The following is an 18,813-nucleotide window of genomic DNA, read 5'->3' as shown; positions in this document are numbered from 1 at the left end:
ATCAGCAGATCTCCGAGTGTGGTCCTCCCTCCCTCTCATCAGCAAACCTCCTGAGATTTTATTATAAATGCAGATTCTCAGGCTCCACCTGGATCTCCTGGATCAGAAACCCTGGGGGCAAGACCCAGCAGTCTGTTTTAACAAGCCTTCCGAGAGGTTCTGATACACCTAAGTCTGAGAGCCGCTGGCCTGCGCTTTCCTGAGGCGTCATTTGCTGAAAACAGCACCCGAGTGCAGTGAAGGTGCTTTACTCCTTTGGTGCTCTTCTGAGCATCACGGAGACCCCTCGTTGTTTTCTCTCCATATGCAGTCTCAGTGGAAGTCTTGTCCAGTTTCACTTCTGTGATGTGTTTATTGTGGGCCAGTGTTTATTTTCCTGTCATGGGCAAAAAGAAGGGAAGTGGTAAAGACACTCCCGTGCGGTCCGTTAGTCTTGACCGCGTGTTATTAGCTCCTTCATTGTTCCTTGGGTGTAAAGCTTCTCTCTTCCAACAGATGTAAGTTCCTTGCAGGCAGGAGCTGAAAGCTCAGTGAAGTCTGGCTGATTGATTTGAAGAAAACAGCTTCATTTGCCTCTTTAGCCAAAGGTGGTGGTAGGAACCGAACAACTCACTTCACGTTCAATTGAGGATGGCTTTGGCAGCAGGAGTCCGGGGTGACTCCCAGTCCTGCTATCCCGGATTCAGGAACCTTCGCCAGATGGCGTGAGTCCTCCCAATGGAGGATCCCAATGGCATGAGTCATCCCAGTGGCTCACAGAGGATCCTGCAGACGCACCTCTGAGAACAAAGCTGTCTCCTCAGCATGCTGATCACTGTGCCAGGACAGAGAGGAACCCTGCTTTCGGGAAGATGCAATGGCTAATGAGTAACAATTGGGTGATGGTGGCAAGGCCTTGGATGGTGCCATCATTTAATACCAGGGTTGAGTCAGTAGCTATATCCATTCTTTCAGATTCCCTGGAAATCTAGGCAAAGAGAGGGTAAGAAATATGTTACATGGCTTCTGAGGGGCTGTTCATTCATTCATTCATTCACTCACTATTACTCCATATACCCTCTTAAGCCCCTGCTGTGTCCCAGGCAGTGAAGGTTTTGTGTATGTGTGAGAGAGAAGTTTCTTTTCCTTCATGTTCCAAATAGTGGCTTTGATGCTTTTGCAATTGATTTCATTAATAAAGTTAATTTTATTCAAAATATCAGAGAAATGGCTATAAAAGAATGCTAATTTCTGAATTGGTATTTTGAGCTAAGGCCCTTGGTATTTTTAAGGGAAGGCTGCTGCAGTCATATTGGAAATTCAGGAACATTGCTTCTGTTTTTCTCCTCTCTCACATGAGCTGGGTAGGCTCCTGCCCTGGGAATGAGTGTCTGAAACCTCCAGGACTCTGCTGTACTTTTCTCCCAGCTCTTGGGATGTATCCAGTAGATGAGCCCTCCCTCACGGGTCTTTCTTTGTTTTGGATCAGAAAACTGATGAGAAACTTTTCTTTCTCTTCCAGTTCGGCTCTTCCTTCTCTGCCCTTTTGCTCTGCACACATACACAGGTGACACGGACAGCACTTAGAAAAGGTGCTCAGGGGGACGTGTGCATTTCAAGCCTCTCCTGCTGACTGCATCCATCACCGTGTTTCTCTACGAGCTTTGAGCCAAGGTGGAGATTCTAATGGAGAATGGTGACGTGGAAACTGGACTTACTTGCAGACAGCCATGACCTCACCCTCTTCAGCTCTTCTGGAATTTCGGAATGAGGTGATTGTCTCAATGGCAGAGTTTTACTCGGAGGAAATCCTGCCTGCTCTCCTGACTGGCTCCATACTGCTGTACCCCTTTGCCTTATTTTCGGTCATGATGGGGGTGGGAGGTGTTCTGATTTATTCTAGGGAGCAGAAGCTTCTGTTTCCATTTCTTTTTTTTTTTGTTTCCATTTCTTTGATAATTTGAGAGCTTGTGTTGGGAGATAGGCGGGATGCTGAAGGCTGCTGCTCATGGCTGTGTTCAGGAATTTTTATTTTGGGGCAGACTCCTTGGTTTAACCCGTAAGACCTTTGATGATCAAACACTTGGAGCCTTGTATAGATCATAATTACTGGAGAATTCTGAGGATAGTTATGTGCCACACAAAGTAGAGATGGAAATATATGGAATGGCGCAAGAGCCTTTGAATCTCACATCAGAGGAAAAACTTATCCAGTAGGGGTAAGAAATTAGGAAGGAAGGATACTGGAGCTTAGACGCGGTTGCACGCAGAGAAGATGCTTGGTGTGTCTGAGGGCTGAGGGTATTGGCTTGCAGTTTCTCATTTAGAACCAAACAGTCTTTAGCCTCATCCCCCAAAGAGGCCCTCACAGTAGGCGAGGCACAGGCTGCTGACCTTGTCTGGAGAAGAGTTGGGGGGTAGCACCCCACCTCTCACACTGGAGTGGGACCAGGAAGTAGGCTAAGAGTTGAGAGCTGGTGGGACCGCTGGGCATCTGTGTGGCCTTGGGTGTAGGGACCTCATGAGAGAGGCTGTGGGTTATTTATCCCAGGCCAGGAACAGATGGGGACTTAGCCCAGAATCAGAGTCACCCATGGCAGGGAAGAGATGGAGCTCCCAGTTCAGCTACTGAGCTTTGCTTCTGCTGAGGGAACCATAGGTGTGTTCGTAGACATGTGTTTCAGCAGTCTATTGCTGCAAAATGAACCAGACACTAGCTTAAGCCATTGGCATGAGTTTAAACTCAGAACAGTCCTTAGTTTTGCTCACCAGCCTGGGGCTGGATAGCTGGGCCCAGCGGGGCCCTTCTTGCTCAGGCTCTTTTGTGTGGATGCAGTCAGGAGGCACTTGGGGCGGGCTTCCCTTGACTGTCTGCTTACACTTCTCACCCCAGGCCAGGAAGACTCAGACCGTTGAGGGCAGGCACATCAGTGCTGCTCAGGCCTCTCTCTTTCTCCGTGCGGTCTTGTCGTAGCGCAGCCACCAGTCCCAGACATCTCGGGTGGTGGCTGAAGGCTCCCCGAGCCAGTGTCCCCAAAACAGCTTACAGAAACCACGTGGCCTTTTCTAAACTGGTCTCAGAACCATGGGGCAGTGCTTCTGCATTCTCTCCCTGGATGCAGTTACAAAGTCCTGCCCGGGTTCAAAGGGAGGCGATAGACTCCACATCTTGATAGGGGGAGTGTCAAAAAATTCACAGGGAAACTGCCAAACCTCCCCAGCTTGATCATAAAGAACTCCGAGGAGCCCAGCTTCAGAGGAGGCCCAGGCGCTGATGACCCAGAGCAGCGCCCCTCCCCCAGGCCAGGAGAACGCACGTCTCAGGAACTCAGGTTGGCCACGGGACGAAGATTAGAGCAAGGGAGAAGGATGCCATCTTGAACTGACTGAATTTAAATCTGGAATCGATCATGATTAAGTCTGCCAGTTACTGATTTACATTGACTGGGAACATTTTTTCAATTCCAAGTAGGAAAAAGAGTGGCCAAAGAACTCAAGTTTAGTTATCAAAAAATAAAGTTCCAGATTGTACATCTGAAGCTGTGACTGTTCGAGTCCATGGTGGGGACTCTGGAAAGATGGCAGTTGACTGACCTCCTCAAACGCAACTTCCGTGCAGGCAGGATGATGTGGGGACCCTCAGTGGGCATTGGGCTTGGCTGGAGTCTTTGGAAGGAACTATTTTAAGCCTTCTTTCTCTTTCTGAGCCTAATAGGAGCTGAGGGGCACTGTAGAGAGCGGTGGGGTGAGGAGCCAGGTACAGGTTCCTGGAGAAAGCATGGCCTCAGCGGTCTGCGGCCTGTGACGGGGGAAGAGTACTGGCCCTATGCATGCTTCTGGGACTTCTTCCTGGTGCCAGATCCTGAGAAGTTATGAGGGATCTGAAATAGGCAGTGAATCATCCCTACTTTTGACACCCAGAAGTGCTGGTGTTTGCCAACGTGGCTGAGGGGCCCAGATGCTTTGTCTTGAGGTGTCCTGGGGATGACACCTCACAGGTGGGTCCCCACTGACCCACAGGGCAGGCTGTGAACCATTTCTGGCCACTAAGGTGCCCCAGGAAGTGGACCCAGGGAAGTATCGAGGTATTTTATAGCCAACATAGGTCATATTTTAATACTCCTGCCTTTATATGACAACGTTATTTTCAGAGATAATCATGTAGTATTTGGTAACAATAATTTTAATTGTTCTTTATAAACAAGAATGAACAAAGAAGAAGAAATTTTGATTTTCAAAATGTTATTCAAATTCAGGAAGATGTTAGATGTATGAACTAAAATTTCGCTTCCCAAATGAAATAGTTTGGCTTGCAGTTCATACTTCGTTTCATTAAAAAAGATTTTAAACACAGATAACGCCACCGTAATAGAACTGAAGTGACCCAGCTTCTCTTTCTTGGCCACAGTAGCTACCGTGCTGTCACTGCTCACTTAGAGCCCACTGTGCCGACACAGGGACACTTGGTACCCTGGGGGCTGGAGACAGACCTGAACCGGAGGGTTTCCAACTCACTGTGAGCTTATTCTTCACAGAAGCTCAGCACTGAGTCGGGTGTACTGGAGGCCAACTGTGCAACTGAAAGTTTTACGAATTAGCTTCCATGTAGAATGTAGTGTCTATTAAGAGATAAGTGACCAAAATGTGCTAATTTGAAGCTAGTGTATGTATAATTCAAACCCTACTATAACCACAGCCATTGTTTAAAACTTAGACCAACAGAAGAGTGTTGGGAGAGAGGAGTATTTTATCACTGACATTGTTTCAATTGCCATCCACAGTGAAGATAAAGAGGTTCTATGCTTGTTTACATTTCCCTGCAGATGCTCTTAGCAGCTGGCATGCAGGGCAGACTGTGGCCAGTGCTCCGCTCTTGGTGCAGCCCTGGGCTCCAGAGACAAGGATAGAGAGATCTCAAATTCAGAGCAAGAAAGAAGAACAGCGGGACCCCTGTCCAGGCAGCATCTCAAAGAAATGAAGGTGCTGGGAGGCCTGTTCAAGAGCTCATGTGAAAGGGCAAGAAGCCCACTAAAGGTAATTTGACTTTAGCACAAAGAAAAGAACATTCTGTGGAACCAAGACCATGATCTTTTAATTTTAAATTCTTGCAGATAAGTGGGAGAGGATGGTGACGATTGAGATTTGAACCAGGAGGGTGAGAGCAGAAAGATGGAGCAAATTTGCATAGGGAAGAAAATCATTAAGAAAGGACTTAACAGATTTGTACATAGGCCCCCAAGACCCTAACGTATGAACAGTAAAGTTCCAGGAAGGGCAAAGAAGGGATGCTGGAGAGCTTATTTGTAAACAGATAATAAAAAGAAATTCATCTGCACTGAGGAGAGAGTTGAGGCTAAAGAAAACCCTTAGCCTGCAGACTGAAGTGTTCCAAGTACCAGGCAATATTGAAGAGAAGAACCATGTAACTAAATGTGTCTGCCAGAATTCCTAAACCTAAAGGGTAAAGAGAAAAATTTATATCCTTCAGACAGAAAAATAAAGTTAGGCAGAAAAAAAGAATCAAATTGTCACTGGAACTGTATTCTGACAACACTGCAAATTAGAAGATAGCAGAATGATGTCTACATACACTTCCAAGAGGAAAGGTCTCTGCCTGAGGAGTCTTATTTGCAGCCAAAATATTATTCACCTGTCAGGGTGGAGGGGTGAGATTTATGGATTTGCAGTAAGTCAGATAAAATAACTGAGAAAGAACTCTAAACAGACCCCAAAGCGTAAGCAATGGCCAGCGATGGGATGGAAAGGAATATGTAACTTAAGTGCTAAATGGAGGCTCTGAAGGCGGGAGAGGCCTCTCGCTTGGTAACAATTTGCAGTCAAAGCACCGCCTGTCCTGGTAAACCCGGGGAGGGGGTGCATGCGTGCGTGCTGTCACTTCAGTCAGGGGTCCGACTCTTTGCGACCCTATGGACTGTACCCGCCAGGCTCCTCTGTCCATGGGATTCCCAGGCAAGCATACTGAAGTGGGTTGCCATTTCTGCCTCTAGGGGATCTTCTGGACCCAGGGATGGAATCTATATCTCTTCTGTCTCCTGCATTGGCAGCAGGTTCTTTAGAGGAAAGGCATTTGGGAAGTCTCCTCTTTCAGGGGAGGAGGAGGAAGAGACATGAAGAGGCCAGGCTCGTGTCACCTGCTGTCTGTCCAGGGACCCTGCTTAGAGGGCTTCCAGTTTGGTGTGATGTTCTGCTCTGGCTGTTCTGAGCATTAATAATGTCCTGAGAGGATTAATAATTAGTATTGCAGTAGGGCCAAAACATGTAGCTGGGACTGAATAGAGATCTTCGGCAGACAAAATTTAAATCATGGATAGGCTAAGTTGAAGATTCTGAGTTTCTTTGAGGGGGAAAGAGTCAATTTTTTTTTTTTCCTGGTCAGAACATGGTGGCTGGAGAACTTGATTAAACAGAAAAAGAGAGAAAAAGAGAGAGGGGACAAATTTAGAGAGTGACATTGACATATATACACTACCATTGTAAAACAGAAGCTAGCAAGGAACTGCTGTACAGCACAGGGACCTCAGCTCCGTGCTCTGTGATGACCTAGAGAGGTGGGAGGGAGGTCCAAGGGGGAGGGGATATATGTATACAAATAGCTGATCACTTCATTGTATAGTATAAACTAATACAACATTGTAAATGAATTATACTGCAATTTAAAAAAAAGCCTTACTCAAAAAAAAAAATGTTGATACTAGCTTCTCTGAAGTTTATAGCTGATAACATGCAAAATTTGGGGCCAGAGGCTATAACTTCCTCACCTGTGATTCCTCATTGCTTTCTCATACAGAAGCTGAACAAGGTGGAATGAAAGAGCTTCCTGCGTCTCCCAGGGAACCCTACAGTGCGTGCAAAGCCATCAGTTTTGAAGAATGTAGTCTTCCTTAGCTATGGAAAACATTCTCTCAATTGAGAGAGGTTTTATTTTCAATGAAAACATTTCAAAAACTGCCAGGTGTCGTGCCAAAGGTTCCTGGAGATACAGGATAAATAGATCCAAGCTGCCATCCACACTTTAGGAAGAACGGCTCATGTCTCTCGAGTGGGATCACTCACCTCCGTTCTCCTCTCGGCGGCTTTCTCAGTTTTGCCTTGCTATGACTGCTTCTCTTCCAGCTTCAGATGTCTGCTCCATCATATCCGCTAAGGTGGCATCTGTGGCTTTTGCTCTCTAGCCCCCATGGTCTCTTCTGCACTTGCCCTGATTTTGTTCTGGCAAATCCTTTCCCACCCAAATCTCAGGACTAGGGTGGGTGTAGCCTTGGTGAATTCATTCCCTGGTCCCCGAGCCTCAGCAGCTGGTCAGGAAGGGGTGGCAATAGACACCTGCTACTTCCTTTAAGACTGGATTCTAGTTCCTTCTACAAAATATGTCCTTACCCTTCTTTTTCCCCTAGACAAACCCCTTCCTTCCTTTGCAAGATGTAGTATGTGATAATATCATTGGACATCTCCTGTGTGCTGAGTGCTTCATGCCTAGGTACCAGGCTTAACACCCATGGTCACAAGTTGCAAGAATAACAGTATATTTCAACTTCCTTCTCTGTAATCAAATTCAACTTGCTTTTGGTGGTGGGGCAGAATTTTTTTGTCATGCCAAGACAACTCAAATTATTTGGCTAAAACAATTTCTTTTTTAATCAATTCTCACAAGTCATAAATTTCTCCTACATTTTGTTAATTCAGAGTTGAAATTTCCGGAAATCCTAGGTTGCTCTCCCTTCTTAGGGGCTCTCCCATCCGCTTTCCTTTCCGGATGCTGCCCATGTGCAGAGGAAAGCGCACGCAGCGTCACAGCTGGAGGGAGGGAGTTCTCCGCGACAGTCGTGGGAGCCTCAGAGGAGCTCATGCTTTCTTCTCAGGTGGGCGGGCCTCGTTTCCTGCTCTGAGCTTGCTCTGCTGCTCCCCGCCATCCGGGGGCCAAGTCACAGGCCGCGGCCATGGTTTCCGTGTACTTGCTGTCTTCCTTCGACCCAGCTCCCTCTCAGTGAATGGATCCTCTCAGCCTTCTGCTGGGCCCTCCACTGGAGCGCTGGAGTTGGGATCCCAGTGGGAAGCGTTCTGGCTGCCTCAAGTCCGCGGTCTCTATTCACTTCCTGCTCACTGGTGGTGGGTGGGGCATGCTCTGGGGAGCTCCCAGGGCGTTTCTGCCAGAACCACTGAAGTGAGCTGGGGCAGAAGACCCTTCACGGTCGGCAAGGCCTGAACTCATCCTACTGGGTTTCACTAGCACCTCACACATGGCTTCCCTGGTGGCTCAGGTGTTAAAGAATCTGCCTGCAATGCTGGATACCCAGGCTGATCCCTAGGTGGAGAAGTTCCCCTGGATAAGGGCATGGCAACCCACTCCAGTATTCTTGCCTAGAGAATCCTAAGGACAGAGGAGCCTGGTGGGCTATAGCCCATGGGGTTGCAAAGAGTCAGACACAACTGAGCAACTAACACTTTCACTTTCACAGACAGCTGCCTGCCCACCTCCCCTCTGGGTCAGAAGGGCTGCATCTCGCGTGTGACCTTGTTCCCCTGCATGCTCCTCCACATCACTCCCAGGCTTTAGCTCTTCCTGGGTGGTGGCTGAACGTCTCTCAGGAACCCACCTCTTCTTCCATCCTCTGATCTGAGTGTATGAGCTTTTGATCTTTGGAACCTGAGATCCCATTTTTTCCCTCCTTTCTCAAAAAAAAATCACAACTCTTGTGAAGTGAATGTCCTGGCTTCCACAGCTGTTGTTTCTGAACGTGCTTTGGGAGTCTATTCGGAAATCAGTAGTAGCCAACCATCTGGGCTTCCCGGGTGGCACTAGTGGTCAAAGACCTGCCTGCCAATGAAGGAGACCTAAGAGATGCGGGTTTGATCCCTGGATTGGGAAGATCCCCTGGAGAAGGGCATGGAAACCCACTCCAGTATTCTGGCCTGGAGAATCCCCTGGGCAGAGGAGCCTGGTGGGCTATGATCCGTAGAGTCGCAAAGAGTAGGGCATGACTGAAGCAACTTAGCACTCACACACGCAGCCAACCATCTAATGCTCTGTTCTTGTCTGAGTTCCGTTGTGGGCCCCTTCCTCCCTCCAAACTCAACTCTGCTCCTTCCTGTCTTCCCAGCTCCTTCTGTAACTCTGATCCTCCTGCTTTCCCCTTATAAGGACCCCTGGGGTTACACTGGGCCCGTCTGGGTAACCCGGAATAATCTCTCCATCTCAAGTCCCTTGACTTAGTGACATCTCCAGAGCCCTTTTTACCACATAAAGTTACATGTTCATGGGTTCAGGGATTGGGCTGTAGACATACTTGGGGCCATTGTTCACCCTGCCACACTACCCAATGTGAAACGTTTATATAAAAAGTATTGTAAAATATTACCTTGCTCTACATTCCAATCCTTAAATCCTCCCAGCCATCCTATGAGTCAAGCGCTATTACTGCTGCTGCTGCTGCTAAGTCACTTCAGTCGTGTCTGACTCTGTGCAACCCCATAGATGGCAGCCCATCAGGCTCCCCATCCCTGGGATTCTCCAGGCCAAGAATACTGGAGTGGGTTGCCATCTCCTTCTCCAATGCATGAAAGTAAAAAGTGAAAGTGAAGTTGCTCAGTGGTGCCCGACTCTTAGAGACCCCATGGACTGCAGCCCACCAGGCTCCTCTGTCCATGGGATTCTCCAGGCAAGAGTACTGGAGTGGGGTGCCATTGCCTTCTCCAGCACTATTACTACGTATTCTCATTTAACAGAAGAGGAAATTTAAGTTAAATGTGGACCAAGATTGCTTGACTCCAAGGCCAGTATTTTCTCCATGACTTCACAAAGAGTCCATCGCTAATGAGGCTGCCCCAACCCAACCAAACTTCCTTTAATCTAGATTATCACATTGTGTCTTCATGTTGTGAAGTCATTTGATTGCGTGTTATACTGGTATTCAAGTGCAGTGTGTGTGTGTATGTAAGCTTTTCTTGCCAGACAAAATTGTAAAAGTTTCAATCTGGGACAAGACTTTCTGTCTCTTTGAACCACAGCCCCAATAAGGAGGCCTCTGTAGAGTGCCATCCACTAAATATGTTCGAGTAACTTGCTGATGTGCATCTGCGTCAGCTGCCCAGTCAGCTAGCTGAAATTCATTGAGTCCTTACTGGATGCTGGGCCCTGGACCGACTTGGGCGACAGAAGTGAAAGGCCTGCTCCTTGCACTGAAGACGTCCGTAGTCTGATACCTAAAAACCGTGCCTCTTGTTCCTCCCCCGAGGACACGAGACAGTGAGCTGCTCCTGGCTGGACACCATGTCAGTTATGGAATCCTCGTAGGAACCCTGAAATCCAGGGGCAGGCTTGTTTATTTTGTGATCCCTTTGCTTCTCTTTCTATGACGATTTCCTTCTTCCTCAATTTTGGATTTGCCAAATAGGAGGGCGATTTGGTGGCTCCATTCTCAAAGGACAGACAGGAAACCTGTGGGTGACCTGCGGGTCACCAGGAGAGGGGACCGCTCTGCCTGTCATCCAGACCTTGGGGGCGTGGGTCGCTCAGTGTCTGGGCTTTCCCAGACCCCTGCCCGTTCTTGTCAGGGGGCTGTGACTGCAACCCCAGCCTGCAGTTGGTGTGGTGAAAGGCACTGGCAGTGAAGTGGAAGTGACTCTGGGGCCCGGAGTCTGTCTGCTTACCAAGCCCAAGCCCATGGCCGCTTGATGGGTCCTGCTGCTGAGGCTCCGCAGCTTCCCTGCTGCACTCGCTGTGGCCACTGAGTATCTTCTCCACACCTGGCCACCATCCTGGGCACGCTTTCCTCAGACACGGAACTAGAGCTTCTGAGTCTGTTCTGCCTGCCTTCTCTGGCTCTGTTTCTCAGTCACCAGGGTCCTAACCATCTCCCGGTCCCCCCCACTTGCTCTCACAGAAGCCTCTGATGTTATTTACATCTCAGTCTTGACAGATAGATCTGTGTAGGTATTTACTTCAAATGTTGTGGTTACCAAAGTTTTATTTGCATCATAATTAATTCCTTAGAGATTCTGTTAAAAATATAGAAGTCAGCACCTGATCCTTGATCTCCTAAGTGAACATCTGCAAGTATGAGCATTTTTCATGTAGTATTAAAAAAAAAATCTTGCCATATAATTTTGCTGCTTCAGTGTTAGACAACCACTACTTTATTTAACACCCCCCTCTTCCTGGTTCCTTACCTATTTTAGTCGTTCTGAAAAGATATTTCAGACGTCAGCAAATAGGCAGGTAACACTGAAGTTGATGAAGTGAGGTGGGTGTGGGTATTACAGAAGAAGCTGAAAAAGATTAGCAGAGCTATTAACTACTGTTGATGCCACTGAGGATGAGGCATTTAGTGGAGGCTTTATCTTTAGTCGCTCATTCAGTCTCTTCTAAACATCTCTTTAAAAGGTAAGTATAATTGTCCCCATCTTACAGACAGGGAAATGGATCTCATAGGGGTTAACCAGTGGTAAAACAGCCAGGATATGGTACAGGAAATTTTCAAATCCTGGCCTCTCGGTCTCTGGTTTAGAAATAATAAACCATGGCTGCTGGGGACATGGAGGCCAGCTCTGCCAGCATTTCCTTTGGTTTTGTTGGATCAGTGGCTGTGAAATGTAAGGAAACATCCAATGCCCTTTTCCCCTCCCCAAGTAAAGGGTTCTGTGCTCAAGTAAGTTTTGGAAATGGCACTTTCATTAACCTAGTCTTGGAGCATGATCATAAACTAACATGATGGTGGTGGTTTAGCCACTCAGTCGTGTTCAACTCTTGTGACCCCATGAACTGTAGCCTGCCGGGCTCCTCTGTCCAGGCAGAATAGGAGTGGGTTGTTATCTCCTTCTCCAATAAACTAATATACTGAAGACCTAAAAAATCCCGTACAGGGACGATTACTTAGGTCAAGCCCATTTTCACATGAATCTCACCATCATGATATTGTATTTCCAAGAAACACTGCCTTAACTTATGGGGTATATAATAGTATATGATACGTACATTTGGGGGAACATCAGCATAGCACACAGGCAGCCACATTTGAAGGGAATGTGAGAAAAATAGAAGGAAAAGGACAGACAGCCAAAGAGAAGAGCTGTCTGCTGTGTCCTCCTCTGAAAAGAGGGAAATGGCACCAGGGCTACCACAAGGGCCATAGAACCTTCCCACCAACTCCTCTGCAGTCCTTAGCGATGGAGCATGGGGGTTCCCTGAGTCCCTGCTGCGTGATAAGCCACGGAGCTGCTCACCGAGTCCCTATGGCAATGCTAAACCTTCTCAGTAGGTCAGCGGATGCTGCTCAGACTACGTTGCAATAATATCACGAGCCTGATTTTCTGGGTCGCAGAGTCAAGTGGTGGGAAATAGCCTCTCCCTCCGCTTCCTGGATCTTTGTGTGTTTGCTTTCAGTGAATACACCTTGAGATACAATTTTCAGTTAAAAAACAAGACAATGGTACTGGATTCATTCACCATGGCTTTTTTTTTTTTTTTTACCCGGAGCGAAACAGGTTTTCCAAGGTACTCATCCAAGACTGCACGGGAAATGGCCCAAACCGACTGAAGTTTTCACAAAACCATGCTCACTGCTGGTCTGAGATCAAGGGCTTAGGAGGAGATGGAGGAAGGGCAGGGCAAAATTTGGGCTCTTCGGAGGCACGCCCGCCAGCAGTCTCCTGGGCTAACAGGGCTGCCCACCTGCTGATTTCCTTGTGCAATGCTGGAAGATTTTGAGTTGGTTAATTATACAGCTAATGAGCTTCAGGAGTTTGCTTTCAGAGTCTCTCATTCCAGGTGATGAGGGGGAAAAGCATCACATGTCACATAACGTCTTCTGCCCCAGGGGAGAGAGTTAAGTCAGATTTTTGAAAGGTGGCACATTCGTGAGAAGAGTGTCTGGCGTTCTTGCGTTCCTTGCATCCAGGTGCAGCGATGACGCCTTTTATCGGCTTCTGGAAAACCTTGTTGCGGAGACTGTCTTTCCCTGCCTGGTTTTACTCTTGTGTACAGCACAGAAGAATGAAGTGATTTTCTGCCAGCATCACTTCTTTCAGGCTCTGATGGGTCCTGCAAGCCTGCAGAACTCCTGAGGCCATCCACATATCTGCATCCTACAAGACAGATGAAATATAATTTACATTTTAGACAGTCTTAGGAAGCTTCCAGTTACAGGAAAGGAGAAACCAAAACATGAGCAGACTTACTTGACAGGAAGGAAACTGAGAATCCCACACAGGAACAAGGTGCCCGACCTGAGGGGCAGGGGGAGAAAAGACTCTAGCGGGAGCATCTGAAAAATGTTAAATAACATGAAATAATAAAAATAGGACTGATAGATCACTGGATATGTTTCCTTGCTGTATAGAAAAACTAGCAGTAGCCATAGAGAAAATTAACTAAATGAAAAAATAAGGCAGTTATTAATTCCAGATAACATGAAAAGTTGTACAAGAAAGGAAATGCTGATAGTGTATTACTTGGTTTGGCAGTGAACAAAAATTGCATAGCTATAATATTATAACAGGATGAAGGATGTGCAAGTGGAGGAGTAGAGGTTATTTGAAACCCAAATATTTATCTGGTATATTGTCACCCTGTTTATTTAACTTATATGCAGAGTACATCATGAGAAATGCTGGACTGGGAGAAACACAAGTTGGAATCAAGACTGCCAGGAGAAATATCAATAACCTCAGATATGCAGATGACACCACCCTTATGGCAGAAAGTGAAGAGGAACTCAAAAGCCTCTTGATGAAAGTGAAAGTGGAGAGTGAAAAAGTTGGCTTAAAGCTCAACATTCAGAAACCGAAGATCATGGCATCCGGTCCCACCACTTCATGGTAAATAGATGGGGAAACAGTGGAAACAGTGTCAGACTTTAGTTTTCTGGGCTCCAAAATCACTGCAGATGGTGACTGCAGCCATGAAATTAAAAGACGCTTACTCCTTGGAAGGAAAGTTATGACCAACCTAGATAGCATATTGAAAAGCAGAGACATTACTTTGCCAACAAAGGTCCGTCTAGTCAAGGCTATGGTTTTTCCTGTGGTCATATATGGATATGAGAGTTGGACTGTGAAGAAGGCTGAGCACCAGAGTTGATACTTTTGAACTGTGGTGTTGGAGAAGACTCTTGAGAATCCCTTGGACTGCAAGGAGATCCAACGAGTCCATTCTGAAGGAGATCAGCCCTGGGATTTCTTTGGAGGGAATGATGCTAAAGCTGAAACTCCAGTACTTTGGCCACCTCATGTGAAGAGTTGATTCATTGGAAAAGACTCTGATGCTGGGAGGGATTGGGGGCAAGAGGAGAAGGGGATGACAGAGGTTGAGATGGCTGGATGGCATCACTGACTCGATGGACGTGAGTCTGAGTGAACTCTGGAGTTGGTGATGGACAGGGAGGCCTGGTGTGCTGCGATTCATGGGGTCGAAAAGAGTCAGACATGACTGAGCGACTGATCTGATCTGATTATAAAAGTTGGCTTAAAGCTCAACATTCAGAAAACAAAGATCATGGCATCTGGTCCCATCACTTCATGGGAAATAGATGGAGAAACAGTGCAAACACTGTCAGACTTTATTTTGGGGGCTCCAAAATCACTGCAGATGGTGACTGCAGCCATGAAATTAAAAGACACTTACTCCTTGGAAGGAAAGTTATGACCAACCTAGATAGCATATTCAAAAGCAGAGACATTACTTTGCCAACAAAGGTCCGTCTAGTCAAGGCTATGGTTTTTCCTGTGGTCATGTATGGATGTGAGAGTTGGACTGTGAAGAAAACTGAGCGCCGAAGAATTGATGCTTTTGAACTGTGGTGTTGGAGAAGACTCTTGAGAGTCCCTTGGACTGCAAGGACATCCAACCAGTCCATCCTAAAGGAGATCAGTCCTGGGTGTTCTTTGGAGGGAATGATGCTAAAGCTGAAACTCCAGTACTTTGGCCACCTTATGCGAAGAGTTGACTCATTGGAAAAGACTCTGATGCTGGGAGGGATTGGGGACAGGGAGGCCTGGCGTGTTGCAATTCATGGGGTCGCAAAGAGTCAGACATGACTGAGCGACTGAACTGAACTGAACTGATAGATCATCAGTAGATACTTTCTAAAACTGGGAAATGAAGTAGCAAAAATATACATATTTTGGTTAACTGTAAAATACAGAGACACAAAATAACAATTAAACTAGGCAAAAGTTTTTTTATCAATTTTTGTTTACAAAATATAGTTGATTTGCAGTGTTGTGTTAATTTCTGCTATACAGCAAAGTCATCCATTTATATATGTATATGCACTTTTTATGTATGTATTTTCCATTGATTTATCATAGGATATTGGATATAGTTCTCTGCAGCAGGACCTTGTCATTTATCCATTCTATATATAAAAGCTTACATCTGCTAACCTCAATCTGCCACTTCATTCCCACATCCCCCCACCCCAACTGCCTTCCCCTTGGCAACCATTATTCTTTTCTCTATGTGTCCATGATTCTGTTTCACGTATATCATATTTTAGATTCCACATATGGGTGATATATGGCATTTACCTTTCTCTTTCTGACTGGCCTCACTTGGTATGAGAACCTCTCAGTCCATCCATGGTATTGCAAATGGCTTTCTTTCTTACTCCATTCGTATCTGGATGGCATCTTCTTTATCCATTCATCTGTTGATATTTAGGTGGTTTCCTTGTCTTGTTGCCTAATTGTGCTGCTATGAACATTGGGTGCATATATCTTTTTTAAATTTTTTAGCAAAGAGTTAATTGTGTTAGTTTGCTAGGGCTGCCATAACAAATACCACGGACTAGGTGGCTTAAACAGCAGAAATACATTTTCTCACAGTTCTTGAGGGTGGAGTCCAAGATGCAGGTGTCAGCAGGGTTGGTTTCTTCCGAGGCCTCTCTCCTTGGCTTGCAGATGGCCGCCTTCCCACCGTATCTTCATGTGGTCTTTCCCCTGTATGTGTCTGTGTCCTCATTTCCTGATTTCCTTTTTATAGGCACCAGTCATACTGGATTAAGACCCACCATAGTGACCTCATTTTAACTTAATCACCTCTTTAAAGTCTCTGCCTCCAGATACAGTCACGTTCTGAGGTACTGAGGGCTAAGAACTCAACATACATATTTGGGGAGGACATAATTTAGCCTGTAACAGTCACACAGTAAACTAAGCAAATGAAATAAATGGAGCAGTTATTAACTCAAGGAAAAATGAGAGTTGTAGCAGAAATAATCAAAAGAGACACTGATGTATAGAACAGTCTTTTGGACTCTGTGGGAGAGGGAGAGGGTGGGATGATTTGGGAGAATGGCATTGAAATATATATAATATCATATATGAAACGAGTTGCCAGTCCAGGTTCGATGCATGATACTGGATGCTTGGGGCTGGTGCACTGGGATGACCCAGAGGGATGGTACGGGGAGGGAGGAGGGAGGAGGGTTCAGAATGGGGAACACATGTATACCTGTGGCAGATTCATTTTGATATATGGCAAAACCAATACAATATTGTAAAGTTAAATAAAATAAAATTAAAAAAAAAGAAAGATATGTAATGGGTAACATTTGAAACAGCTTACTCAAACTCCAGTACTTTGGCCACCTCATGCAAAGAGTTGACTCATTGGAAAAGACTCTGATGCTGGGAGGGATTGGGGGCAGGAGGAAAAGGGGACGACAGAGGATGAGATGGCTGGATGAGGTGGCTAGATGGCATCACTGATTCGATGGACATGAGTCTGAATGAACTCCGGGAGTTGGTGATGGACAGGGAGGCCTGACATGCTGCGATTCATGGGGTCGCAAAGAGTTGGACACAACTGAGCGACTGAATTGAACTGAACTGAACTGAATGTAGGTAATGTATATGTTTCATTGCTCCTCTCTCGATTCATCCCACCCTCTTCTTCACCCACTGTGTCCACAAACCTGTTCTCTACATCTGTGTCTCCGTTGCTGCCTTGCAAATATGTTCATCAGTACCATCTTCCCAGATTGCACATATATACATTAATGTATGGTATTTGTTTCTTTTCTTTCTAGCTTACTTCACTCTATATAATAGGTTCTATGTTCATCCACTTCATTAGAACTGACTCAAATGTATTCCTTTTTATGGCTAAGTAATATTCCTTTGTATACATGAACCACAACTTCTTTATTCACTCATCTGTCAATGGACAACTAGGCTGCTTCCATGTCCTAGCTATTGTAAATAGTGCCACAGTGAACATTGGGGCACATGTGTCTTTTTCAGTTAAGTTTTCCTGAGATGATATGCCCAGTAGTGGGATTTTTGGGTCATATGGTAGTTTTATTGCTAGTTTTTTAAGGAATCTCTATACTTTTCTGCATAGTGACTGTATGAATTTATCTACCAACAGTGTAAGAGGGTTCCCTTTTCTCTACACCCTATCCAGCATTTATCTTTTGTAGGTTTTTTTGATGCTGGCCATTCTGACCATTCTGTGAGGTGATACATCGTTATAGTTTCAATTTGCATTTCTCTAATAATGAGTGATGTTGAACATCTTTTTATGAGTTTATTAGCCATCTGTATGTCTTCTTTGGAGAAATGTCTGTTGAGGTCTTTGCCTACTTTTTGATTGGGTTGTTTGTTCTTCTGATATTGAGCTGCATGAACTTCTTATATACTTTAGAGATTAACCCTTTGTCAGTTGTTTCATTTATTATTATTTTCTCTCATTCTGAGGGTTGTCGTTTCACTTTGTTTATAGTTTCCTTTGCTGTGCAAAAGCTTTTAAGTTTAATTAGGTCCCATTTGTTTATTTTTCTTTTTATTTTCATACTCTAGGAGGTTGGTCATAAAGGGTCTTGCTATGATTTATGTCAAGGAGTGGACTGCCTATGTTTCTCTCTAAGAGCTTTATAGTTTCTGGACTTACATTTAAGTCTCTACTCCATTTTGAGTTTATTTTTATGTATGGTGTTAGAAAGTGTTCCAATTTTATTCTTTTACATGTATTTGTCCAGGTTTCCTAGCACCACTTATTGAAGAGACACTGTTTCTCCATTGTATATATTCATGCCTCCTTTGTCAAAGAGAAGGTGTCCATTGTCACATGGGTTTTTATTCTGGGATTTCTATCTTGTTCCATTTGTCTATATTTCTATTTTTGTGTCAGTACCATGGTTTAGCTTTGTAGTATAGTCTGAAGTCAGGACAGTTGATTTATGCAGCTTTGTTTTTCTTTTGCAAGATTGCCTTGGCTATTTGGGGTCTTTTGTGTTTACATGCCAATTATGAACATTTTTGTTCTAGTTCTCTAAGGAATAGAGAACTAGAGAATAAAGAATAGAGAACTCTATGGTTTCACAGAGATTCCATTGAATCTGTAGATTGCTTTGGGTAATGCAGTCATTTTCACAGTGTTGACTCTTCCAATCCAAGAACATGGCATACGTCTCCATCTGTTTGTGTCATCTTTGATTTCTTTCATACGTGTCTTACAGTTTTCTGCATACAGGTCTTTTGTCTCTTTCACTTCAGTTTGCTTCAGTCACTCAGTCATGTCTGCCTCTTTGTAACCCCATGGACAGTAGCATGCCAGGCCTCCTTATCCATCACCAACTCCCAGAGTTTACTCAAATACATGTCCATTGAGTCAGTGATGCCATCCAACCATCTCTTCCTCTGTCGTCCCCTTCGCCTTCTGCCTTCAATCTTTCCCAGCATCAGGGTCTTTGCAAATGAGTAAGTTTTTCGTATCAGGTGTCCAAAGTATTGGAGTTTCAGCTTTAGCATCAGTCCTTCCAATGAACACTTAGGACTGATCTCCTTTAGGATGGACTGGTTGGATCTACTTGCAGT

The 18,813-nt window shown here is 45.4% G+C and overlaps 1 long non-coding RNA gene across 5 annotated transcripts in view; it reads left to right on the top strand.

Moving 5' to 3' along the window:
• Positions 1-6,951, top strand: part of LOC147347952 (uncharacterized) — a 146,727-nt gene extending 139,776 nt beyond the window's left edge. For all 5 annotated transcript variants that reach the window (XR_015150847.1, XR_015150848.1, XR_015150845.1 and 2 more), the window contains 3 exons: positions 1,502-1,751; positions 4,803-5,013; positions 6,788-6,951. This is a non-coding gene — a long non-coding RNA (uncharacterized LOC147347952). The remainder of the gene's footprint in view (positions 1-1,501; positions 1,752-4,802; positions 5,014-6,787) is intronic.
• Positions 6,952-18,813: the final 11,862 nt, after the last annotated feature.

Source organism: Bos grunniens, chromosome 22, assembly GCF_055505025.1.
Source record: "Bos grunniens cultivar Pamir isolate PY7600 chromosome 22, Bosgru_T2T1.0, whole genome shotgun sequence".
Classification (NCBI taxonomy): Eukaryota; Metazoa; Chordata; class Mammalia; order Artiodactyla; family Bovidae; genus Bos; species Bos grunniens.
Note: the sequence above shows the minus strand (reverse complement) of the source record. Positions and strands in the feature narration are given on the sequence as shown.